We start from the raw sequence: 15,843 nt of genomic DNA, 5'->3' as shown, positions 1-15,843 counted from the left end.
ATTTATAATCTGGAAGGAAACATTAGTTTAATTGTGGATTTAGATTGTGTGAGATGGGATGCAGTGAGTGAAGCCTTCCTGGGGGCAGGCAGTACAGCGAAACAGGGGGTGCTGGTCACTCGTGCCAACGACCCTGTAAAAAAGGTTTGTTTACATTAGCAAAAGAGGGGGAGATTTTCCAAAAAGTTGTGCAGCCCCCCACAAGGCTGCACTGCGTTGCGTGACATGTAGGGGGCTCAAAGATATGACTCTCTCCTCCCCTTTCCCTTGGGCTGATTACTGCTGCTGTGCACCTTGCACACACCTTAGCGCTGCAGCGCTAGGGTTTGTGCAAGACTCCAGCATAGGTTTTGTATAAAAAGGGTACCCTTCCTGTACAAAATACTATACTAGACACAAGGGAAAGCTTTTCCCACTTTGTATGTGTGCTGCACAGTGCAGCGCGCATGCAAAGTCGGAAAAGGAAGGAGAAGTGAAAGCATTTCTCCTTCTCTGCGCCTAGTTGAAAAGGGTGCAGTTTTCTCATGCTAAACCAAATCTATTGTTTTTAGCAAATTGGTATTAGCATGAGAAACCAAGGGTGGTTGCATGGGAACGCCCATGCACCACCCTTGGTACCCCCCCATGGCGCAAAGTAAAGCAAGGCAGCACAATGTGCTGCTTCGCATTACTTTTACGTTATTTCCAGCGCTAAACAAAATTAGCGTTGGAAAGGAAATTTACAAAAAAAATTGATTTTGCGTCATTTTGCATCACTTTTGTGATGCAAACACTGCACAAAAGCATAGTAAATCCCCCCGAGTGCATTGCCAATTACGTGTCACGTGGACCTAACGATGCCAGCCTCACATTCTCTCTCGATTGCCACGGAATAAGAAAACAAAGGTTGAATTTGCCCACCACTCAATCATTGGCTATAATAATCTCAACACAAACTGATAAGGTGCAGGGGTGGCACCTGTTGCAGGAAAGCCAACAACGCATGGCTCCGCCTCTCGATTCATTCAGTGCAGGCTTGCTCTGCTGGGTGATTTTCTCACTTGACTTCGGATATAGGAACTGTTGTAAGTTGTCCTTTATTGCAACCACGTCACGTGAGAATGCGCCCTTGCCGGGCTGAGAGTGATACTCGGATGATGAATGCAGCCAGTCCCTAGGCCGTGTTGTGGTGCGTGCCAACTCATACTTTCAAACGATACATTATTTTACAATGCTTCTCAATACTGTGCAGTAGTCTGCAGTCAGTTAGCACACAGTTTGTGCATTGCATGCTGCCAGCAACGCACCTGGCTCATGCGGATTCACCTAATGGAGCACAGTTTACACTACCGTGGCAGTGCTTCACAGTCAGACACCTGCTGAGACACTACGTACATGTGTGACGATGCATTTCACTGCATAATGTGGATTACCACACTGAAATGCGTTAGTCTAACGCTTGATGCGTGGTACTTGGCAGGACTGTCTTTATTGTATTCATGAAACAGACGGTCTGGCTTTTTATAGTCTTGATGGTGTGAGAACAGGAAGTCATTCAGTTGGGACGTCAATCCTCCATCAGTCCTGGCAAACTATGGTGTGCCTAATGTGGGGTATATTTACAAACCCCTATCGCCACCAGAGCGTTAATTTTTTATGCTTTGGTGGCGGTGTGGCATTTCAATATTTACAAGGTAGCGCTAAGCCACTTAATGTGGCTTAACGCCACCTTGGAAATATGCCCTTTTTCCGCCGAAGTTCTCTCTGGAAAAGGGGCTTACAATGGGTGTTGCAGTGGGTGTTCCACTGAAATGACCATACTTTTTGCAAGGTGCCCCAGATTTACACGGCTGAGACAGTGCCAAAACAAAGACCAGAGAATACCTAGAATGGTGATACCAGGAGAAACTATTAATTTCCCCTCACTTTTCGCTCTTTTTACGTGTGCTGTTTCAACCATTATTGATTCTTTATGTGCAGGAATTTGTCTCTTCCTGCACATAAACAATCGCCCCTGCAGCGCAGGCACCCTTGCAACAGTTTGGGCTGGACTGTTCCCATGAGGCACAGGGTCAGACTGATTTGCATATAGCCATGTCTGAACTGGGGTGGCAGAGTGGGCTAAAGAACGGGGATGGATTAAACCCAGATCTTTTGACTGGGTGTGAGTGTTTGATTGATTCAGATGCTCCGTCCATCACCACCCCCTTTTGTACCGCTTTTGGCCGCCATAAGTGTGGCAGGGTATGCTCAGACATGAGTCCCTTGCTCACTTGGCCACTGGATTCAAGCAAGCTGGGCTCAAGATCGCTGGAATGCTAGAAACCGGTCCTTTGAAGCTTGTTTCTGGTCCAGTGAGGACGTGGCTTTGTAGTTTGGGCTGGACTGTTCCCATGAGGCACATGGTCAGACTGATTTGCATATAATCATGTCAGAACTGGGGTGGCAGAGTGTGCTAATAAACAGTGATGGATTAAACCCAGATCTTTTGACTGGATGTGAGTGTTTGATTGATTCGGATGCTCTGTCCATCACCACCCCCTTTTGTACCACCCTTGCAACATTATGGCAAGGGGCCTGCACTTGTACTAGGGAACTTTTTATGAACCATTGATGGAGCAAGTATTCATAGAAAAGAGACTTGCTCATTCGCAATTCACTCCTTTAAACTATTAACCAAATATTACATTTGTTTTATGTAAAACTAACTTGCACCACACACACCTTACCTATGTGTTTACTAACGTTAGCAGAACGAATGAAGGACAAAAATGCTCTAATCGGGGAATCTTTACTGCGCATGCGTCAATTGCATCTATGTTGTATGACGAGCTATCGCTTGGAGGGAAATCCTTGCGCATGGGCAGAAGACACTAATAAGGCGGCTTGAAGGCTTGAAGGCTCGCCTACAGGGCATCTGCTTTGCTGAAAAGAAAACAAGCTATTATACTAACGCTAATGCAGGAAAAATAATAATAATTAAAGGGGAATAGAGTAGAGATGGGTGGTATACAGTGAAATCATTTATTCTTGGTAAAGTAACATCTGTCTTTCTAACTTTATTATTAGTGTGCATTTGGGCCTCTCATCTGGAGCTGAAGTAAAATGAACCACCTGACAGCTGCGCATGACTATTGAGAGTGGACCCGGAAGGATGATGCACAGGTTGGAAGAGGGGCAAGGTCGCCGAATGGAGGAGCCTGAGAAAATGCAGTGAAGAGTTCAAATGCATGAATCTACACATCTGAAATATTAAAAATGTTGCAAATGTAATGTGAATGCAGGTGGGAAATAAAGTTTGTATAAAGAATTAAGGGGATGGGTTTGTGAACAATAAGTTAATAGAAATTGATGTCATGTAAGCATGGTGTGATGGAGCTTCCCCCCTTGCCTGACCAATCATATTTCGTATTTTTATGATATTGAAAGATTAATGGGTGGAACATCCTAAACGAAAGGTATAACTAAGGTAGCTTTAGTTAGTTAGTTAGCTCATTGAGACGGAGATGATGTGTTTGGTGCCGACGATGCTGTGAGCCGAATGCTGGGGGGAAGATGCTGTGAGATGCTGATGAAAAATCTAATGCAAAATCTGAAGCAGAACTTTCCCTCCTAAATTAATTGGGTTAGAAGAAGATTAAGAAAGAATCTTGAGGAGGAAGAGAGTGTCAGAGAGGGGTGGGGCGCAATCATCAGTATTAGAGAAGTAACTGTCATGTCCTGATTCCTGTCCTTATGGCTTTGTTTCCTGAATCTATCTCAGGGTTCCCTCACCAGCCCTTTGGCCAAGGGGTTGGTCTTTCATATCATTCTTGGTAAAGTATTTTCATTATTTAAATGATCTTTCTCTCTGTCCTCTCCCTTTCTGTGCATTGATCATTGCTTGGATCCGTGATAAATATATGATGAATGCTTAATGTGAACTTTTAAAATATCTTTTTGGAATTACCTGCATACTTGGAGCTCGCGTGTATCTTGATCAGACTGCTCTCCCCAGTCCACCGCAGCAATTCCGTGCTGTTTGTGTGGAGGGAGGCACTCACTTCCTGGTGGAGCCGCGCAGAGCGGCCATTGTGGCAGGGTGGCGCTCTAGTGGCCGACCAGCCTCAGAGTACTTAAGTTCAAACGGGCCGACGCGCTCGAGGACAAAGCACAACTCCTCGCGCTAGCCCCATGAGCTTAATACAACCTGTGACTTTTTAAATTGTTGAATGCTTAATGTGAACTTTTAAAATATCTTTTTGGAATTACCTGCATACTTTGAGCTTGCGTGTATCTTGATCAGACTGCTCTCCCCGGTCCACCGCAGCAATTCCGTGCTGTTTGTGTGGAGGGAGGCACTCACTTCCTGGTGGAGCCGCGCAGGGCGGCCATTGTGGCAGGGTGGCGCTCTAGTGGCCGGCCAATCTCATACGTATATAAACACTATGATGCCTACGCTCTCTTATGGGAGAGGTGTGGCGCCGCGGCCAGGGCGACTGACGCTGGAATCTGGGGATCAGGGTTCGATCCCCGGCTCTGGCGGCAGGTTAGCCCAGCACCATGCGACTCTGGGCAATAGCTTGCTTAATCTTCCCGACGGCCCCCAGCGCCTAGAGACCCTAACGGGTGATTGTGCGCTATACAAATGTGGATTATTATTATTATTATTACGCGCAGCGGGCGCGCCAAAGGCGCGCCTAAGGCAAGCCCGTCTGTGCCCGTCCGCGCCCGACTGGGACCGGGGGCCCTGGATTATGGCCAAAAATACACATATTCTGCTGGTAAGTTACTCTCTCTTAGACCTCCTTCTCACCTTTGCCCTCCTCTTGCCCCTCATATACTGAGACGCACCGCAATTTGAGCCATCTCATAGGATACATTACCTTATTCAAATATTAAACATAGCAATATCCCGTCTTCGACCGATCTCCAACTAAAACTTCGATGCTTATATCTTAACACTAGATCTATGGTTAAGCACCAAATGGATATATTTTTATTACTTACCACTAAAAAACCTGGGGGCAGATTTATGAAGGCCTTGCGCCGCCGGTGTGTCACTTTTTCCCATGTTAAAAATGACGCACCGGCGGCGCAAGGCCTTCATAAATCTGCCCCCTGATATTCTTTTGGTCACAGAGACTTGGCTTAACCAAGACTCACTACCGGACATTCTTGCGGCACTTCCATCTGAGTATTATATCCTAGCTGAGAATCGTCCTATGGGCAAAAGGGGCGGGGGGGTAGCAGCCATTATCCATAAAGACTATAAATTTGTGTTACTTCCGTCTTTGACGTTGAACGATACGGAGAATATAGTCATTAAAATTGATACAGCCAGTGGGGCATTAGTACTCACCCTGCTTTACCGACCCCCTCAAACCATGACTATTTTTCCCATCTCTCTGGCAGAACAGATAGCCTCTTTGGTGACTAATTATCCAAAAATACTGTTGGTCGGTGATCTAAATTACTGGTTTGATAAAACCACTAGTGACCCCAGGCAATGGAGCTTTCAGAACTACTCTTAAATATTAATCTGACTCAGCACATACATTCCCCCACTCATGTAAAAGGTCATAGTTTGGACCAAATTTGGTCCCACAATCTCTCACTCTCATCACCATTAATTACACCCTGTATCTGGTCTGACCACTTTTTAATTCAGTTTACAATAACAATTAGTGGGTACACCAAACCACCGCCTTCGGTGGGTGAAGAAACCAGGAAATGGAAAGTTAGTAATTCACCAGCCTTCATAAATACTTTGGCATCTACGTTGCCAGCACCCTGTAAGGATGTAGACCTCATGGAGGAGGGGATTTCACAGTGGCTCCTAAAGGCTACTGATACACATGTGCCCCTAGTAAAATTTACCCGTGCACGCAACATGGACGCCCATAAGTAGTTCACCTCAGATCTTAAGAACCTGAAACTTGAGGTGCGCCAGAAAGAAAGAAAATGGAGAGCAAAATATAAGCCTCAGGATAAAGATGAATATATTGTTGCCCGGAGAAATTATCAAACGACTATTTACAAAGCAAAACTAACTATTTCTCTGGAAAAATGTTAAATTCCCAAAATAAATCTAAAGATATTTTCAATATAGTGAATGACCTGTGCACAAGCGAAAGAACTGCCCTCTCCCTAGCCCCCACGCAGGAGCTCTGCAATTCATTAAATGACTTTTTTATAGACAAAATTGTCACTATAAAAAAGAGTATTCAAAGCTTATCTTGTAGGGATTCCAATGAAGACATCTATTACAATCCATCTACTTTAGACACATTCTCACCCATTGACGCAAAAACCTTTTCAGAACTTCTTCTTCGCGTCAAATCTGGCTCGCCTAATGATAACTGCCCACCTCATATTTTAAAAGAGGTCTGCTCAGCCATCCCTTCAGGAATTATTTCCCTTTTAAATGAATCACTCCTACAAGGTCCCCGAAATTTTTTAAAATGCCATGGTAATTCCACTATTGAAAAAACCTGGAGCAGATCCTCTGGACCCGGCCAATTATAGGCCCATTTCCCTTCTTCCTTTTTTTTTCTAAACTCCTTGAGGCTCATGTATCTAGATGCATGTCCAATTTTATCGATAATTCTGAATACCTAGCACCAAATCAAGCAGGATTTCGGCCATCTCACTCAACAGAAACTGTCATCTTGGCTGTCCAGGACACATTAAGATCTAATGCAGACAAGGGCGTCCATCAGGCCCTAGTGCTCCTTGATTTGTCGGCCGCGTTCGACACGGTTGACTATCACATTCTGATTAACCGCGTCGAACAGGCCGGCCTCAGGGGCCCCGCTCTGCACTGGATTGCTTCTTTCATTACAAATCGTACACAGTCAGTGAGATTAGGGACTTGTACAGCCCCAGGATGTCATCTACCTGTGGGGTGCCACAAGGTTCGTCACTTTCTCCTTTATTATTTAATTTATAACTTCGCCCACTGATGCACTCCTTAAAGGATTACAACATCACCATTTTTAATTATGCGGATGATCTTCAGTTAATTATTCCTATAAATACTACGGACTCATCCGCCGAATGTCTAGCTGTCATGTCACACATACTGAGATGGATGACCCTTAATCATCTTAAACTTAACCCGGGCAAGACAGAATTAATCTTGCACGGGGAAAGCGAACTGAGTTGGGGCCAGCATTTCTGGCCAGCCGATATTGGAACTCCCCCTACAAAGTCCCACTCGGTTAAAAGTATAGGGATCACACTTAATGCAGACTTATCTCTTAAAGGACAAGTAGGAACGGTGGTTTCCTCCAGTTTTTTCCAACTTAAAAAGATTAGGAAAATAGCCCACCTACTACACACTCAGCACTTATTCAAGTAGTAATAGCCCTTGTACTTTCCCGTCTAGATTTCTCAAATAGCCTTTATTTGAGCCTTCCAATTGGCCTTCTAAAACGCCTTCAGTTGGTCCAAAACCAGGCGGCAAGGCTCATCTGGAAACAGCCCAGGTGGCAATCAGCTAGGAAAGGGCTGGGAAAACTTCACTGGCTACCAGTGGCCCAGTGAATCGCCTTTAAAGCAGGATGTATTACCTTTAGGGCACTACACGATAATGGCCCTGCATTTGTCAGTAAACGGATCACTAAGTATAAGCCACGGCGTAATCTATGCTCTACACATCTAGCCCTTGCAACTGTCCCCCTAATTAAGAAGAAACGCCCGGGTGGCAGCTGCTTTTACTATCTGGCCGCCACTTTTTGGAATTCTCTCCCGCCATCTATCGGACAGAGCAATGATCTCTTGGCATTTCGAAAGTCTTTAAAAGCGTGGCTTTACCAACAGGCTTACGCTTAGAACTGTGTCTAGTGTCTCATATCAATAGCGCCATGAAACCCACGGGTGTACGTGCACTCTAGGAATAGATATTAACATAACATAACATGTCTAGTTGATTGAATTCTTCTCCAACGAATGAAAGCGAATGTATTGTATTTTTGAAGTGGTTCACATGCTCTAAACCTTTAGATATAGGTATGAAAATGTAAAGGAGTCTGTCGTTATTTCAGTTTTAAAGTATAAGTAAGTTAGTTTATGTCAATATCACCATCATTTAGTTCAACTAATGGTCCATCGACAAGAAGAAAGAACTTTCTGATCTGTGAAGGGTTAGTTAAAAGAGAATTGAGGTATTTTAGACTAATCCTAAACATTGTGTAACTCATAAACTTGACAGTCAGCGGTTTTACTCCATTGTGTGTTTGATGGGCCCAGGTGAGTATATGGTAGTAGAGTATCTGTTGTTGTTGAACCGCTGGATCTTCAGCACTAGGAAACATGGGTGTGCGCTGTATTATTGTGAATATGGTGAATACCTGTGTTTTAAAAATGTCAGCGCACCGCGTTGCCAAATTTGGCGTTGCACCCTGGTCCGACATATTTTTGTATATATGCCCCTGAATTTGAAGAGAAAAGAGTTGGACCCAGATTCTGAAAGCTTTAGCATCGGGCTAACGTTACTTTTGTTACACTAACCCATGGTTGAACCTTTTTGGGAATTCGCAAACGAACGCAAATTGGTATTGCTTTGGTTTGTATAGAAAAATAGCACAAAGTAATGCGAAACACTGCTTTGTACTACTTTGCGTTAAGGGGGTGTTACATGGATGGTACATGGGTGTACCCGTGCGACCACCCATGCTTTTTTACTTCACGCCCTACTCTCAAACATCAGTAGAAACGGTTGAATGCTGAAAAGCATATGTTAAACTGAGAAATGTTTTTCCGACTTTGCATGCGTGCTTCACTGTGCAGCTCATATACAAAGTCGGAAAAGCTTTTTCATTTGTCTAGACATAGTGTTTTGTACTGGAAGGATACCCTTCCTGTACAAAACCTGTATTAGACTCACACACACTCAAGCGCTATGGCGCTAAGGCGTGTCTGCGGTGCTCTGCAGCTGCAATAATTGCCGGCACCAGGGAGAGGGGATGAGAGAGCCATTTCTACGCGAATATCGCGCTCTCCTGCTCCCTCCCTGTCACGCAATGCAGCGCAGCATCTTTGAGTGCTGCACTGCGTTGCCTATCAGATTTCAGAATCTGGTCCACCGAGTCTTCCCTGGGGTCAAGGACAGTGAACAAATCCACCCCACACACTGAGCACATCTTCATGCATAACCAAAATCCCACTTCCGCAGGCAAAGGTGCACCAAAGTCTCCCAAACTCAGCACTGCTTCGGAACCCCCAAACATCACTTCTGCGACAACAAGGACAGCCCAGCCACATCCAGAATCTGTTGCAGGCATCGACGCCTGTTCTGCTCAGCCCCATCAAAGTTTCAACCAGCTCCTTCAACGGCCCTTGTCTACTAGCACAGCCACTATCATCAACTCATAATATTAAATTTTATTTAAAAAAGCAAACTCTAACATAGTCACATTCTTGAGAAAAATCATTTTGATGAAGCTGAATTGTCCAACTGAGCAAAGTAAATATTGCTCCTGTTTGTTAAATGAACAATAGCTGCATAAATGTCATTAGAATATGTAGATGGATACCAATCCTTGTTGCACACTGCAATTTGCATGTGTTAGCTTTGCCAGTCATTTAGCTGCGCCCTGCTGCGTCATTTTCCAATCACAGGGATGCATTGTATCAACAGTAAGGCTTCTGGTTTGCCTTGTAAGTAAGGCCCCCTTTCATGCTGTGGTTAGCGTGAAAGGGGTGGGCTGTGGGTGTTGCAGTGGGTGTTCCACGCTACACCTATTATTGTTGACGCTGCCCCCTATGTACAAGGGTGGCGTACATAACAGGCAGAGCCAGAATGAAGACCAGGTAAAACCTGGTTTTAACTTGGCAAAACAAGGAGACATGCATTATGTCTCCTCGTTTCTGCTTTTATCATGTGTGCTGCCTGGTGCAGCACACATGGAAAAAGCAAGCTGCAATGGATTGTTGATGTACAGGAAGATCTCCCTTCCTCTACATAAACAATCTGTAAAAAAAGGAAATGTTGTGGCTTTCATGTGCGCTGCATGGAACAGTATACATAAAAGTGACAAAATGTCATTTTAGGATTGTTTATGTGCAGGAAGGGACACCTTCCTACCTATTAACAATCCACCCTGCACGCAGACACTCTTGTACTATGGTGCAAGGGTGCCTGCATTGGCGCTTCACTGCGTAGAGTAGCGCCAGCGCAGGGGGAAACATAAGGCTGCATCATATCCTTGTAAATATGGTGCAGTCTTGCATTTGTGAAGTGGCTGAGGGAGGCGTTAAGCCATGACGTCTCACTCCACCACTTCCTCGTACATATGCCCCAATGTGTTTCCTGTCTGTATATATTTTTCAAAGGAGAAAAAAAATTAAAAATTGTGCTTCTTGGGAGAGACTCCTCAAGCTGTCTTTCAGGAATTCAAGGCAACAGCTGATCAGATAGACAGTAGCAAGAGTTATAAAACATTGTAGCATGAGAATTTCTTAAAAACACACACATGTTAAAACATATTTGTAGTATATCCCCAAAATGTACCTTAGATTGTAGTGTTTTGTTATATGTGGCTGCTAAATTTGCTAACACGTGACAGACATCCATGTATGAGTGCACATCCATGTGGAAAATAAATGTGTAAATATCACATACAGCTCCATTTATTACCCAAAACACAAGGTAATTAAGGATAAAGGCCATTAATATAACCAAAAAAGAAATATGGATAAATACAGATGGAAAGTTAAAAAAATAAATACCATAAAACCAGGATCCCTAATTAACAACAATAGGACGCATCCCTGTGCTGGCGCTCAATTGGTTGCAATGCACCAGTGCAGGCATCCTTGCCTCATGTTGCAAGGGTGCGTGCAATGTGGGATGACTGCACAAAAACAATCAGTAATGGTATATTCTTCTATGCGCGCTGCATAGTGCAGCACTTATTGAAAGAGGAAAAAACTATGAGAGATAAAAGCATTTCTCCTCGTTGTGCCATTCCTACAACTCCCTTGGGGAGGCATAGAGCTCTGACACAGTCCCAGTTTTACAAAATGTTGTAAATCTGGGAATGCATCAAGTTCCATGGATGATGCGTGGGAACACCCACAGAAACACCCATGCAACGCCCCTTTCACGCAGAGCAATGCGTGAAAGGGGACCATATTTACAAGGCCATGAAAAGTCACGCTGGGTGACTATATGTGGCCTTGTAAATATGGGTAGGCAGACTGTGCCACCGGTGTTCTAAAAAAGTGACGCATCGGCGGGACAATGAGCTTGGAAATAAACCCCTTTATGTTTTACACTACACATTCATTTGGTACTTTACAAACTATACAATCTTTCAAAGGTATAAATGCTTTTCTGGATTTGCTGCTAGCTATTTGCCCAATCTAATACATTTTGTAAGGTTTATGTGGAATGACAACTCTCTCCGAAAGTGCACTGACATGGAGTCAATATAAAACAGTTTCTAAGAGCACCAGATTAACAGTCAGCAGATGCGGTCTGTTTAAAAAACCCAAACTCATAGTACTCTCATCAGTCAACAGACTCCCCATAAGAAGGCCCATTATGTTATTTACATTCACCAAACTAATAAGGGCATCAGATGCCACTGATCAGATTTCATTAAAAAGGAAACCGCCACTAATTTTTTTTGTAAACAAATTTTACTTTTACTGCATTTTACACTGCAATGCAGTACAAAAACACCGGGCCTCATTTTCACAAAAATAACAAAGCGGAGCGCTGCCAGCCATTTTGCTTTGCCAAGCTGTGTCATTTTAAAAGCATAGGGTGTTGTGTAGTTCCTATATATAAATATAGGTTCTGGGCGTTTAGACAACATAGACTATAGGATTGGTGTCAGACTGATTCTGGAGACCCCTATCGAGTATGTTAGCCTGTATACCAGCTAGCTCTCAGTGCCACTAAAAACCCCTCTTACCAAGGAGAGAATAGTTTTTGGCAACTAACAAACATGACAACCCTGATCCCTCACGACCATTCTACTTTTCGCTCAGTCACACATAATAAACGGTAGGGCCGTTATAAATAAGGATTTAATGAACAGTCATTATTCTGGTGTAAAATAGATGTGCTGAAACAATCATTAGACAGAAACAGATTTAAATGACTAGAAGCAGTAGTAAAGTAAAAGGATGGTGGATTTCTACCATTCTGCTAAAATCATGAATGCAGGCAAGTATGTAAAATACATGACAATAAAATGGGTACTCCTACGATGCAATCCTAACTAGATGTGTCTAAGTGTACCTAGCATGTGTGTAGGTGTTAAGCTAAGAATCCCTCTAGGATAAAGTTGAAACCCACTGCCTGAAGTGAGAGACTGTGGAACCCCGTTCTGGTGTCTAGATGGACACCCCGCAAGGGATTTCAGACCACTGCGAGCTGGAGTATCTGCATGCAGGAACCTCAGCGTCTCCTGTCAGTGTGTCAGACTGGAAGTTCTGATCTCTTCTCTTTATCTCAGCAAGATGTGGTGTTTATATACCCAAAAGTCTCCCAAGGGGTTCTACCTTGCTGTGCCGCTGTCAGACTTAGGATGACGTCAGGAATGAACCTTGTACATAGTTATTATGCAGGAGAATTTTAGTCCTGCTGTTTTTCCGAGAATCTAAGGATCCTCATGCATAATGTATGAGGATATTGTTCAGGGTAAACCCCACGTTCTGTCCTCCCAACTCGTTATGTATGTAGTGTAGAGACAAATATAGGTGAAAGTTTGAGATGTTATCCTAGCATATAGTGGGGTACCTATATGGAACATAACACCCACTCCTCATCCGACCGGACAACATAATTACATTCTAACGTATTGGTACGCAATAACTATAGTAAAAGCCAATACTTTCGTAAAAAATGTTAAAAACTTTTAAAAGTGTTAAAACAATTGTCACTCAAGTCATAGCTCTAATATGTCCCTATATATAGTTTGAACAACTATAACCATTGGAAAGCCATGCAGGTCAAAAGTCTTATTATGATTTTTAGAGTTCCAATTTCTGAGTTAGTTTTTGAAAAAAAAAAGGACAAATTTTTCCCAGCAAATGTCGGGCCAAATGTTTGTGTCCTGGCTGGTAGATGCAACATTGCTGCTGCCTGCCTCCGCAAACGACGATTCCTGTAACACCTCACACATGATGTCAATTGAGCACCAATGATCTTCTGTACTGCCTGCAGCCGATTCCAGGCAGTCTGTGTGCCATCCAAGGCCAGGGTGTCAGAGGAGGAGCCGGTATCCATCTCAATAGGAGCCGAGACTTCCTGTGGTGGCTCTGAGAATGCTGCCAACAACATCGGAATACGCTGTGGACTCTGCAGAACAAGGGCCGTTATCTGGTCCAGTAGAGCATTAATGTCCGGTGGCGCAATCGATGGAAGTGTCAGACAGAGACCCAACACGCATTCTGCTCAGCAGAACAGGCAGCGGAGAACAGGTAAGACACAGTCCAACCAGACTGGTCTAAATGACAGAAACCAAGAAGCACTTAGGGGCATATTACCAACGATTAGCGATATTTAACGCTAACGAGGCTTAGCAACGAATTTTTAAACGCTAAGCATTTCCAGAAATTATCGCAGAGATAACTTGCTATTAGCAAGGTTTATCTCAGAGGTGATAAAAATCCTCACGCTAACTGCCAAATGAGAGATTATCACTGGAAAACCAACGATAATCTCTCGAAGTTTGGAGTTAGCTTGATGATAGGGGCTCACAAACTTAGCCATGATATCCACCTTCCATAGGATATCATGGCTAAGTCAGGAAAATAGCAGGTGGAAAAAAAGCAGTGCTAACCGTAGCACTGCTTTTTTTATCACTAACCGGGTTAGCGAAATCCTTGATAATAGGAGAAATGTCGCCTAACAACATTTCTCCTATTATTTTTCTCTGGAACGCCCCCTTTGCATCTCATTAGAGATGCAAGGGGAAGCGTAGAGAAAAAGGGTGCTAAAATGCAAATTAGCGTGTTAGCACTCTGTTGCTGATAGGGAGATAATTTTATCTCCGCTTTCTTGGCTTTTAAAGCCAAAAAAGCGGAGATAAATCCCTTGATAATATGCCCCTTAGTTCCTGTAGGCGAGGTGTGCCCAGATGTTGTACCATGCGATCACGGTATTTACACTCCAGGAGTACTCTCTCCATTTCCTTGGTGACTGGGACGTCCATTGCATAGCAGCAAAATTACAATCAGGATACCTGCAATTAGGAGCAGGATAAGCGGAAGCCCTCCAAAAATGCCTCCGAATACGGAGTGTATAAAGTTTGGTATAACTCAGGGATGGTGCTTAACAGTCCAGAACATATGGTCTTAAATAGATGGACTATACCCATTGTATCAGACATGTTAAAGATATGATTCACCATTTCTGTGAAATGGAAGGGGCAGCTTGTACATATGAGTGCCTGTTTCTTGGCTGAGGACCTTGCTATTTGAAGATCAAAAGTCTCTCGGGCGGAGGTTAAGGGCACTGAATTTTTAAGAAGCATGGCATTCATTCTACTCAGAGTCTCAAACCATTTAAGAGAAACATTCAACAAAGACCATAATGGTGCCTCCCTGATTGTGTGTGTCGGTGAAACCAATACTTGCATACAGCAAGTAACTCTGGAGCTCACAGTGACTAGATATGTGATGCCCGTAAGCATTCTGCAACAACCTTGATCGTTCAGCATCAAGTAGCTCCCAATCGAAAGCAACTCGAATACAGGGGTAATCGCAGCTGTCGGGGTACCTCTCACATGGCAGGATAAGTTTGCTACTGCACAATTGCAGGCCCGTGTAACATAATATTCTGGTATATGAGAGATCCACTTAAAGCGTTCTTGCAGTTTGTGCCGCTTAGAAACACTTCGCGATCCCCACTCCTGCATTGAAATCCATACAGTAATTCCCAAGATTCCTTGATGAATTCCCTACCCATTTCTTCATATCTGCCTGCCTGTTGTTCTAGGCAATACTGAATCTGGAAAGTTGTGATCAGTAATGTTCTATGGCCATGGATCAACCATTCTGTAGATGATTATTCTGCTACAGGGAAAGCTATCCTATCCGGTTTTTCAATACGCAGCATTGTATATTTTGTTCCTCTTTGTGCCATTTTCATTTGTTTCTCTGTCAGGTTGAATGCAGAAAACAATGACGTACTAATGATAAAACGCCAAGGCACGTAACCAGCGAGTAGGGATTCCAGGGCCCAGTTTAACAACATAATGGAATGTAATTGTGATTGTCAATGCTGTAGTATGGACAGATCTTGTTCTAGTACTTCAATAGCAGAAGTTACAATGTTGCCCAGTGATTAAATCCTGGATGTTAATGTAGTAATACCTTTGTCGCCTACAGCTAATGCTTTTTCTAAATCGATCTAATCTATTTCTTGTAATCTCTCCACTGCTTCTTGTTGGGATATTTTCCACATTTCATAATAGAAAGCATAGTAGAAACGTATTTGACGTTGCTTTCTGGGACACAATAAGAAATCCTGTAGTTCCACATCCGCTGCAAGTAAGAATAAGTGTTGTATCACCTCTGTGAGTGGTAAGGTTTTTAGCCAATCAAGGCATAACTTCTCAACACTGCATGATGTTACCACCCCCGGATGTTCTCTTTGTACATATCATGGGTCTGGCCTATGAACACTGAACCCTTCGGTGGTACCCCTGAGTCTTTCTTCACATCTGTTAGTGTCTGTGGGCCAAACCAACCATCCCTTCCAATTGGGATCTGATCTATTGTATTGCATGATGTCATCTAAAGTAAACCCTTTTTTGGAGGTATTGTTACCCTCTGTTTGTGAAGGTGTTGGAATCCAAGGTGTGTTCAAATCTTTGTTCTTGGTTATTCAAAGACAGGAAGTCTTTTGCACAGTTTCGTTCA

The sequence above is a fragment of the Lissotriton helveticus genome, chromosome 2_1 (genome assembly GCF_964261635.1).
Source record: "Lissotriton helveticus chromosome 2_1, aLisHel1.1, whole genome shotgun sequence".
In the NCBI taxonomy this organism is placed as follows: domain Eukaryota; kingdom Metazoa; phylum Chordata; class Amphibia; order Caudata; family Salamandridae; genus Lissotriton; species Lissotriton helveticus.
The sequence above is the reverse complement of the archived record's forward strand: the minus strand, read 5'-3'. Positions refer to the sequence as shown.